This window comes from Peromyscus leucopus, chromosome 20, assembly GCF_004664715.2.
Source record: "Peromyscus leucopus breed LL Stock chromosome 20, UCI_PerLeu_2.1, whole genome shotgun sequence".
Taxonomy (NCBI): domain Eukaryota; kingdom Metazoa; phylum Chordata; class Mammalia; order Rodentia; family Cricetidae; genus Peromyscus; species Peromyscus leucopus.
Genome location: NC_051080.1, coordinates 21,627,000 through 21,636,402, shown reverse-complemented (window position 1 = coordinate 21,636,402; position 9,403 = coordinate 21,627,000). Strand labels below are relative to the sequence as shown.

General features: G+C 52.4%; 1 protein-coding gene across 2 annotated transcripts in view; it reads left to right on the top strand.

The window, feature by feature from the left end:
• The first annotated feature begins 1,005 nt into the window (after positions 1–1,005).
• Cyrib (CYFIP related Rac1 interactor B) overlaps positions 1,006–9,403 on the top strand; it is a 138,461-nt gene continuing 130,063 nt past the window's right edge. The window contains exon 1 of one of the 2 annotated variants that reach the window (XM_028876037.2): positions 1,006–1,169. The gene's annotated coding sequence lies outside the window, so the exon portion shown is untranslated. The remainder of the gene's footprint in view (positions 1,170–9,403) is intronic. The other variant, XM_028876040.2, reaches the window with a different exon arrangement.

Sequence of the window (9,403 nt, the reverse complement as noted above, 5' to 3'; positions counted from 1 at the left end):
GGTGGCAGAGGCAGGGCGGGTGATTTTAATCCCGGCACTTGGAAGGCAGAGGCAGGAGGATTTCTAGGAGTTAGAGGCCAGCCTGGTCTATAGAGCGAGTTCCGGGACAGTCAGGGCAACACAGAGAAACCCTGCCTCGAAACTCCTCCCCACTCTCCGACACCCCCCCCCCCCAAATGAAATAGATCGGGTAAATCAGTCCCTGATGTTGTTTAGGTGCACCCCAAATCCCCCAGCACAGTTGGAGGGGTAGGAAGACTGAAGGAAGGTGATGAAAACTGTGGGTGTAACCCTTTTGATATCATGTTAGAGGTCAGGAAAAAGTTGTTTTACATAACACTATATATTCCCGAAAAAAAATCTGATTCACTATCAAGATAACGGTGCCTTGAGGGCAGGGGAGTAAAAGAGAGCAAAGATGCCCCTTAATCACGTCCTACACAAGGGGAAAGACAGGGTTTCCCACAATAACAGAAATGGGACTCTCAGCAAGGAGATATTAATTGGGGAGTGTCCCCCACGAAATTACAAGTCCTGGGATGACCATGTGGGTAGCCCAGACCCCCACCGCTCATTGCCTCTGCTTTATTGGTCCCCGTGGGCTTGCACCACTGGACCCTGTGGGTGTTTCTGCCTGGCAAGGATTTTGCCTGGCTTCCGCGGCAACCCCGGGCCTGGAGCAGCCAGGCAGGTGGCAGGACCTGGGACGCGCGCATCTAGACCCCTCATCCCAGGTGAGCGAGGAGCCGTGGGTGCCCGGCGCCCTGGGGGTCAGGCCTGCGCGTCCGGGACTCGCCCAAGGTCACCCGGCGGGCTGGGGCGGGGGCGACGCGGGGCGGTCCCGGGCGCGGTGACGCGGGGCCCGTGGTGCGGCGGGGCCGGGGCGCGGGGGCGGCGCGTCGCCGCGTCCTCCTTTTGTGCGGCGCCGGGCTGGGCTGTGAAGGTAAACAGCGCTTCCTCTTCCTCCTCGCCGCCTCTTCCTTTTATAGCGATTTCTGGCCGCGCCGGGGCCGGGGCGCTGCTGTTGCTGCTGCTGCTGCTGCTGCTGCTGCCGCCGCGGCGGGGCCGCTCGCGAACCTGCGGCGGGGACGCGCGAGCCGCCGACCCGGAAGCGGCGTGTGTGCACCGCAGGCTCCCGCCGCCCGCTCGCCCGCCCATCGGGCTGCCAGGTACGTGCAGGGCCCGCAGGGAGTCCGCTGCGGCGTCGCCGCCCTGGTCCACCCGGCTGCAGGGAGGGAGCGAGCGCCTGGGGTGGCTTGCACCCCGAGGCAGGGGCGCGGGGTCCGAGTGGCTGTCCCCGGGCACACCCCTCTTGCAGGCCAGGTGAGCGCTGCAGGGCCTGATCCGAGCTCCGCGCGCGTTGCCCTCCCGCTAACTTCATCAGGGGTTTTTCCAGGCCAGGCGACCGAATTGAGGAACCAAAAGGGCGAATAGACTTGCACTGGCCCGACTTCCTCCTGCGCCGACCCCCGCCGGCGTTTAAACAGTACTTCCTCTTTGCCCGTTATGTTTTCATCATCATCATCATCATCATCATCATCTTTTTTTTTTTTTTTTAATGGAAGTTCAGTGTTGAGAGATGGATGCATTTGCAGGGCTTCCCGGGGGGTCGTGCACACACAGTAGGTCTGGAAGGAACCCGTGTGCCCTCTAAATGTGGGTCTTGTGTCTGGGGTGGGAGGAAAGAGGAACCTGGACTTCCTTTGCCGGCAGAGCCCTAGCGGGTTGTCTTTGATCCCCACCCTGCTGCTAGAAATGGAGGGGTGGGGGAGGGCTTGAGTGTGAAGGTGGCGCAGCAGGGGAGAGTCACGTGGACTGTGCACCTCTGTCTAATTCCTGGTCCTGCAACGCACTATTTTTGTGACCTTGGGCAAGTTGGCTACGGTCTCTGGGTCTTAAGCTCCTTGTCTGTAAAATGGGCTGCTTTGAGTAAATGAGAATAGGTTTTCCTGGCCTTGAGGCACAGGATGGGAATGTCACCTCACCTTTAATGTCTCCATTCCCTAAGACACGTGCCTGGAGCACAGGGAGCGCCCCCCCCCCATAGTTGAGAAATGAGTTGGTGGATGGTAAATTTTGAGAAGTGAGCCCGGATGCTTCCTCATTTTTGCTTCCTTTACCCTTAATTTCCACCCCATAATCACCAGAGCCATATTTTGCTACCTCAGCCTCTAGAAATCTATGGAGTCCTGGAGGAAATAGTGATTCCCAGTGAAGACGTTTCTACTCTGACTATGAGACTCTTCCTATTCTTGGAGGGGTCGGGTTGTATTCAGTGTGCATAAAAAGGAAGCGTCTTTTTTCTTTCTTTCTTTTTTCTTTTTGCTATGGCCAGATGACAGCGGAGGTAGCTGGCAGGGTTGCCAGCTAGGATGATTTCCCAGGGTCTAGGCTCCATGTAACTGGGAAGGAGGCTGGAGAGAGAATGGGTTTTCTCCTGTGATGTAGCATGCAGAACGGGTCGACTGGGGAGGCTTTCTTCCCGGGGAGGGGCTTTGTAATAAGCATGCTGTGGATTATGAGGAGTGTGTGTGTGTGTGTGTGTGTGTGTGTGTGTGTGTGTGTTGGGTGTTAGAGAGGGATATACAGAAATGGCTTTTGGATAAAGGCCTAAGATGTGTTTGTGCACTTTGGGAAATTTTAAAGAAACGCTGCTTCCTCAGATAGCCGTCCCTGTTCTTCATGGTCTAAAGCTTTCTGAGCACCTCTCTGAAGACCTTGGAGGTGGTGGTGTTCCACCTCAGCGCAGGGGAGAAGTCTGAGAGCTACTATTATTTGTCTGGTTTGTTTTTGAAGTTCTTGAGACAAGATCTCATGACATAGCACAGGCTGGCCCGGAATTTGTGGTAAATGCTCCGGCCTCTGCTTCCTGAGCGCGGAGACTACAGGTGTGTGTCCCCATGTCCAGCTCACGTCCATTCATTTAAAGAGGCAAGCAGGCAAGCTCCTCCAGGCAGTGACATTGCCGCCTGTCACTCACACAGTGGCCACCATTACCTGTGTGGCAAGAGGGACTTTTCATTTCACTCAGACTGGGAGAGAGGCCAGGGGTTCCCGAAACTCTCAGCCCATGAGAGGCAGGTGCAGGGTCATCAGCTAAGCCTTTGGGCTGCAAAGCTCATCTGGGCTTCTGGTTGTCCTGCTGCATTCTGAATGCCTTTGTGTCCCCGGATGCCTGGCAGGCCACCTGACTTAGACTGGGAGCGATGGACCCATTTTCTGACAGAGCGAATGAGAAAATGCTGGTTTCCCCTGCATTCTTCGTGAATACATTCTGTCTACATCTCAAGGTCAGCATCTGGCTTCTAAGTGACCTTGGCATTGTCCTTTGGTGGTTCTCCCTAAAGTGAAGTCATGGATCCTGGTCCCTGGCAGGCCTTGCATAAGAATCCAGAGACTGGTGTTCAGAAAGAGACACTGATGCATGTCAGGACGTGGTGGCCTCATGTTCAGCATCTCTGCCATCTCTTTAGTTGAACAGACCACCATTCTTGTGGCTTTGGTGGCATGGCGCTTGGCTATCTTTAGCAAACCATCCGAGGCTGGGCGTTGTAGATTTAAAATTGATGTTATTTGAGCTGGGTGTGTTGGTCTCTACCTGTAATTGTAACACTGGGGTTGCTGAGCCAGGAAGGTCACTGGTTCAAGACCAGCCTGTGTTGTATAGTGAGCCCCTGTCTGAAACAGACACATACCCCTAACAATGAAACATGGGTTCATCTGTGTGGTCAGCATGTAATCTTAGGTCAACATCACCTTGAAGCCCTCTTTTCCTGTCTGCAAATAGGTGAAACAGTTCCAGCCCATGCCTGTTGCCCAGGGTATCCAGATAAGAGTAGGATCTACATTTAAACCATTTCTTTCTTGTGCACAGTGCACATCCAAGTTACTGTTCAGTGTTCTTATCTGTAAAATGGGCAGAAGAGTCATGGGGGTTGGTTGTGTCTCCGTGACAGTTATGTGACGGAAGCCCTGGGAACAGGATAATTATGGCAACAATAATGGCAGTCTTTCCTGTCAGAGGACAGACAAAACCACTGTGGGAGCTCCTTTCTGTTTCAACTGATGTGAAACTTCCAGAGAGAAAGTGAGAGGGGACCAGGGAGGGAGGACTGCTAACTTCCCGAAGAGGGGAATGATTTCCATCGGTTGCTGAAGACAGTGTGTGTGTGTGCTCTTGTGTCTCTGCAGCTCCAGGTAGAGAGGCTTGGCCCTGCCAGCTCCCCTCACCTCTTTCTCTGTTTCTCTCTCAACTCATTCGCCCTCCATGTGCTTGTGACACCCACCCCTTATCTTCTAGAACTTTTCTATCGTCTTCCTGTTTTCCCACCAAGACTTCACTTCCCGTGGTTCTCAGGTGGACCAGGTTCAAATTGTTTCAGTAGAGCTTTAGAGTTTAATCTTCACATAGTCCTGAAGGCTGGATGGCCTCAGGTTGAAAGATGGCTTCGTAGTCAAGGATACAGATGAGGGACAATTACCCCACCCCCATCCTATTCTATTGCCAGAGGCCCTGACGGTATAGGTTTGGGGCTCAGGTTGCCCACATTCCCTGCTTAGAGGCAGTGTTACCTTGGGCAAAGTCCTTCCTCTCTCTTTGGACCTTCTTCATCTGTAACATGGGGAGTAATGCTGGCCCTCTGGAACTGGCGTTGGGATCAACACAGGTTGTCACCTCATTGTGCTGCGCACTGTCGGTGCTCAGTAAATGTCTATCACTTCACCTCTCTGAGGCTCTCCCTGTCCTCACCTGATGCCATCATTCTGTCCCCCGTCCCCGCCCCATCCCTACTCAGTTCTGCTTGGGAAGCAGCCCTGGGCTGGCAGGCTATTCCTAGAAGAGCTCTGGAGTCTGCATGTGCTGCGAAGTCCAAGAGTGCTATTTTAATCCAATTGTTGACCGGCTGTTGTATGGGCTTCCACTGAATGGGAGATGATTCCATCCGAGCTTGTCGGCAAGACTACATGGGCGAGTCATCCAGTTTACATTCTGTCCCATTGATTTTTTTTTTCTCTCCCACTTGTCGAAGGCTTACTAGCTGCCATCTGCTCCATGAACATCGTTCATAAATATATAAATAATCGAAGTCGACGAGGTCTGGTGGAAGGAGTGTGCCTGAGAGCGATTTTTATAATATTTCAGATCACCTGAAACTGTTAGAGGAATTGCAGCACTTATTTTTAAAAAAATGAAATTGTGCTCAGAAAGGCTCCCTTTCGTGACAGGAGGGAAGTGCGTTTTTGGAAGGCAGATGAAGGACCTGTGAGGGGTCAGTGGACAGCTCCTATGTGTCAGCCTGTTGGTGGGGCGAGAGGGTGAGGATTTGAGGGACAAGGACCAGTGTCACCTATCAAAGCTGGGGTACCCGTGAGACTCAGAGGGTAGTGAAGTAACCCATGCCTTGATGCCTTCTGGGTATATACATTTCAGGTCCCATTTTGTCTTCCACAGAAGGTTCTTGAAGGTTGTTCCTAAAATCGATCTCTTTAAAATAAAAAAAAAAAAATCACATATTAATCACACACAATAATGGGTTTCATTATGAAATCTCTCTCTCTCTCTCTCTCTCTCTCTCTCTCTGTGTGTGTGTGTGTGTGTGTATGTCGTCCTTTCATATCCTTTATTTGTTTTGGTGACTTGGTGCATTTAACTAGGGTTGTGTACTGGAGAACAGGCATTTTCCAGGAAAGAAAATGCTTCTCCCTCTTCCAGCAATCTTGGTTTATAGTTTCGACCTGTTCAGGGAGAGGTGGGACTTGTGTGAACTTCTCCCCTTTCATGGCAGGCTGTTGACGGCCCAGTCGTGTGCGGGTCATCACAGCTGTTGTGAGTGTGTGATGTGATGCAGTGGCCACATCATGCCCAGATGTCAGTGTTCCACAGCACTCCACCCCGTCCAGGTGTTCCTACGTTCCTTCTTTTCCATGATGTTCCCTAGGCCAGACTCTTAATTAATACTTGGGCCGGAGTGAGTCCTTGTCAGGCCCACAATTTGAGAGGCATGAAGTGGTCCTTTGAGAGGCGTGCTTCCCAAGCTTGAGTGTGTGCCGAGTCACTTGGGCCTTACCCCACAGCCTGAGTCAGGTCTGGGTGGCCTGAGAGTCTATATTTGCCACAGGTTATGATGCCTCTGGTCTGTGAGCCACACATTCAGTAAGGTATACTTGGGGATCATCCTGCCTTACTGTCTTGCTTCTCCCCTCACTGGGCTGGACCAGGAAGACAGGCCACAGGGATGCAAATCTGATATATGCCCCGGTCGGTTCCCCAGGCAGCTAGCGGGCAGAGGCAGGTGTATTGAAAATACATTGTTAAATGATGGGGGTCCAGAATAGTCCTGAGTCCAGTCACGGAGTGGATGCGGATGATGGAGAAGATGATAAGGCCCTCCGTTACCTGTCAGCAAGTGTCTCCTCATCTCAGGTGAACCCAGAAGGTCTGGAGAAGTTACAGGGGGTGGAGAGAGTGTGAGCAGACTGCTCTTCCCACCGGGTCTGATTGTGGCTGAGTAGGACCTTCATGCCTAGAGTCCCAAGCCTTACGCACACTGCCCCTCTCCTTTAACCTGCCAAGGCAATGGGGACCCAGAGGCAGAAGACATGCTGAAGGGCAGAATCAGGGCTGGGACTCAAGGCCTTCTGGTTACAAAGCCCAGTTTCTCCCCTGGCCCACTGCCAAGGATGTCTGCTGGCACATTTTAGAGACAGTGGGGTCCTGGGCCCCTAGATGTATTCCTGCCCCTGATGTTCCTCGAGCAGCAGCTTTTCTGAGGGACACACAGAGAGCCAGATTCTTATGGACCAGAGATGGGCTGTGAATTTGATGTTCTTAGTCTGTTGAGGTGGCGTCACCCAACACTGGATGCTCTGCCCAGGAGGTCGGCATCTTTGAAAGGAGCCAGTGGTGGGATGAGAAATGGGCCCATGAGCAGGAGTGCCTCGGTTCATACTGACTGACTGAATTTGCTTGCAAGTTGTATGCTGGCATCTCAGTGCCCATTTCCCAGGCTGTTGTAGCTCTTTTTTTTTTTTGTTTTTGTTTTTTGTTTTTTTGTTTTTTTCGAGACAGGGTTTCTCTGTAGTTTTGGTGCCTGTCCTGGATCTCACTCTGTAGACCAGGCTGGCCTCGAACTCACAGAGATCCGCCTGGCTCTGCCGCCCAAGTGCTGGGATTAAAGGCGTGCGCCACCACTGCCCGGCTTGTTGTAGCTCTTTGAAAATGTTTCCATAACTTTGGCTTGGAGTCGGGCATCCATGTGCTGCTCTTTCACATGAGTCTCTGGTCGGTACGGCACCCCCAGGGGTAGGACTCAGAGATGGGGAGCATTGGAAGAGCTGAGGAAGGTCTGTCCTGCTAGTGCCTTCCCCAGACCCAGCCTTGTTCAAAACCAGAGTGAAGTAGGACACAGAAGACAGCGTGGAAGTGAAACTTGGGGCGTCCCATCCCCCAGTGTCTGCTCCGCTCCCCTGAACCCAGGTCTTCTGTACTGTTCTGTCACCTTGGGCACCAAAGACCAGCTTGGAACACACGCCGATCTTACAGGCTTGTGGAGAGACGCAACAAATGGCCATCCTGTGTTCTGAAATGTGTTTTACAGTCATATACCGCCCCCCCAAACACGTGTCCCTAGCTCGCCAGTTCTTAGTTGGTGATGGAGGCATGGGATCTCTCCCGCCATTCAGCAAAGTAATAAAGCAAGGGGCTGCTGTGCAGCAGGCCTGTGATGCAGCCCCATGGGGAGCAGACGGTGTCTGGCTGTCACTCACACAAATCCCTATGGGGCCTGAGCAGTGTGGAGCTGGAGGGAGTTGGGGTTTGTTTCTTCTGGCTGACCCAAGCCCAGCCTCTCTCCAGCCCAGTTTTCTTCAGGCACCAGGCACCAGCAAGGCAGGGCAGGAGCTTGGCTCAAAGGGAAGGAAGAGTGAGGAGCCAGTCCAGGCGGTTAAGCTCCCGGCAAAGCTCTCTCTCATGCCTATGTGTGTTCTGCCTTTTGAGTTTTGGGTAGCCTGTCTCCCAGGCACTTGGCGAGGCAGGTCACATTTACCATCACGTTGTAGTCGAGAAAATTGAGGCTCATAGGAAGCAGAGTGGGAATTCAAACATTCCACATCACCTTGAGTGCCCACTTCTCTTTTGCGTCTTTCCAGGGACCTGTGAACCTAATTCAGAAAGTATGGAGTGGCCGCATCTGGAGCAAGGGCTTTCCAGCTGGACTCTTGGGGCAGGGGAGTGGGTTCTCCCCAACATCCTGGGGGGATTACTGACCTGAGAGCTCCCCTTAGGATGGCATATGACTGTGGGTGACTCACCAGACAGCCCTGGGTTCCTTATTGCTGGGCTAGTCTCTGTATAGAAATTTTTGGTAACGTTGGTGGGAAACTGACCATAATAAGAAGACTTCTCAAGTCTCTCTCTCTCTCTCTCTCTCTCTCTCTCTCTCTCTCTCTCTCTCTCTCTCTCTCTCTCCACATCTATGTGTATGAACCACAGGACAACCTTGGGTGTCATTCCACAGATATCTTTTGTTTTTTTTTGAGATAGTCTTTTACTGGCCTAGGGCTAACCAATTTGGCTAGGCTGGCCGGCCTGTGAGCCACAGGGAGCTGCCTGTCTCTGCCTCCCTACCATTGTTAGACTACCACACCCTTTTTCTAAATGTGGGTTCTGGGGACCGAACTCAGGTTCTTTACCCACTAAGCAGCCATCTTCCAAGCCCCTGAGAGTCCTCTTGGTGCTCTGTGGATTTGGTGGGGTTTGTATTTGTAGGGTGTCACGTGGTCGGCACCTTTCCGCCTGTGACAAGCACCCCTCGGGAGATGAGATGGGCAGGGAAGGAGAAGTGTGTGTGTGTGTGTATGTGTATGTGTGTGTTCTGCAGCATTTCATCGCTTTGTGCGTGCCTGAGGTTTGTCAAACCTGCCTAGGGAGCCGGCCAGTATACTTAAAATATATATATTAATTTACTCATTGGGGGGATGTACGTATGTATGTGTGTGCGCGATGCATGTGTTTGTCTGGATGTATGTACATGTGAATGCCCCCTCAGTGTGTGTGTGTGTGCAATGGTCAACATCAGGTGTTTTCCTGTATTTTTTTTTTCCACTTTGTGTTTTGAGACAGAGTTTCTCGCTGGACCTGGAGCTCACCAAGTGGCTACACTGGCGGGCCGATGAGCTCCAGGGACCTGCCTGTCCCTGCTCATCCAGTGCTGGGGTTACAGACGCACCACTGGGCCTGGTGTTTGCTAGGGTGCTGGGGGTCCAGATTCAGGTCCTCCTGCTTATGTGGTAGGCCGTTTTCCGTCTGAGCCGTCTTCCCCCATCCAGTTCAATTTTTTGTTTTTATTTTTAAGATAGCCTCATCTGTTCCCAGGGTGACTTCAATCCATATAGCTGAAGATGG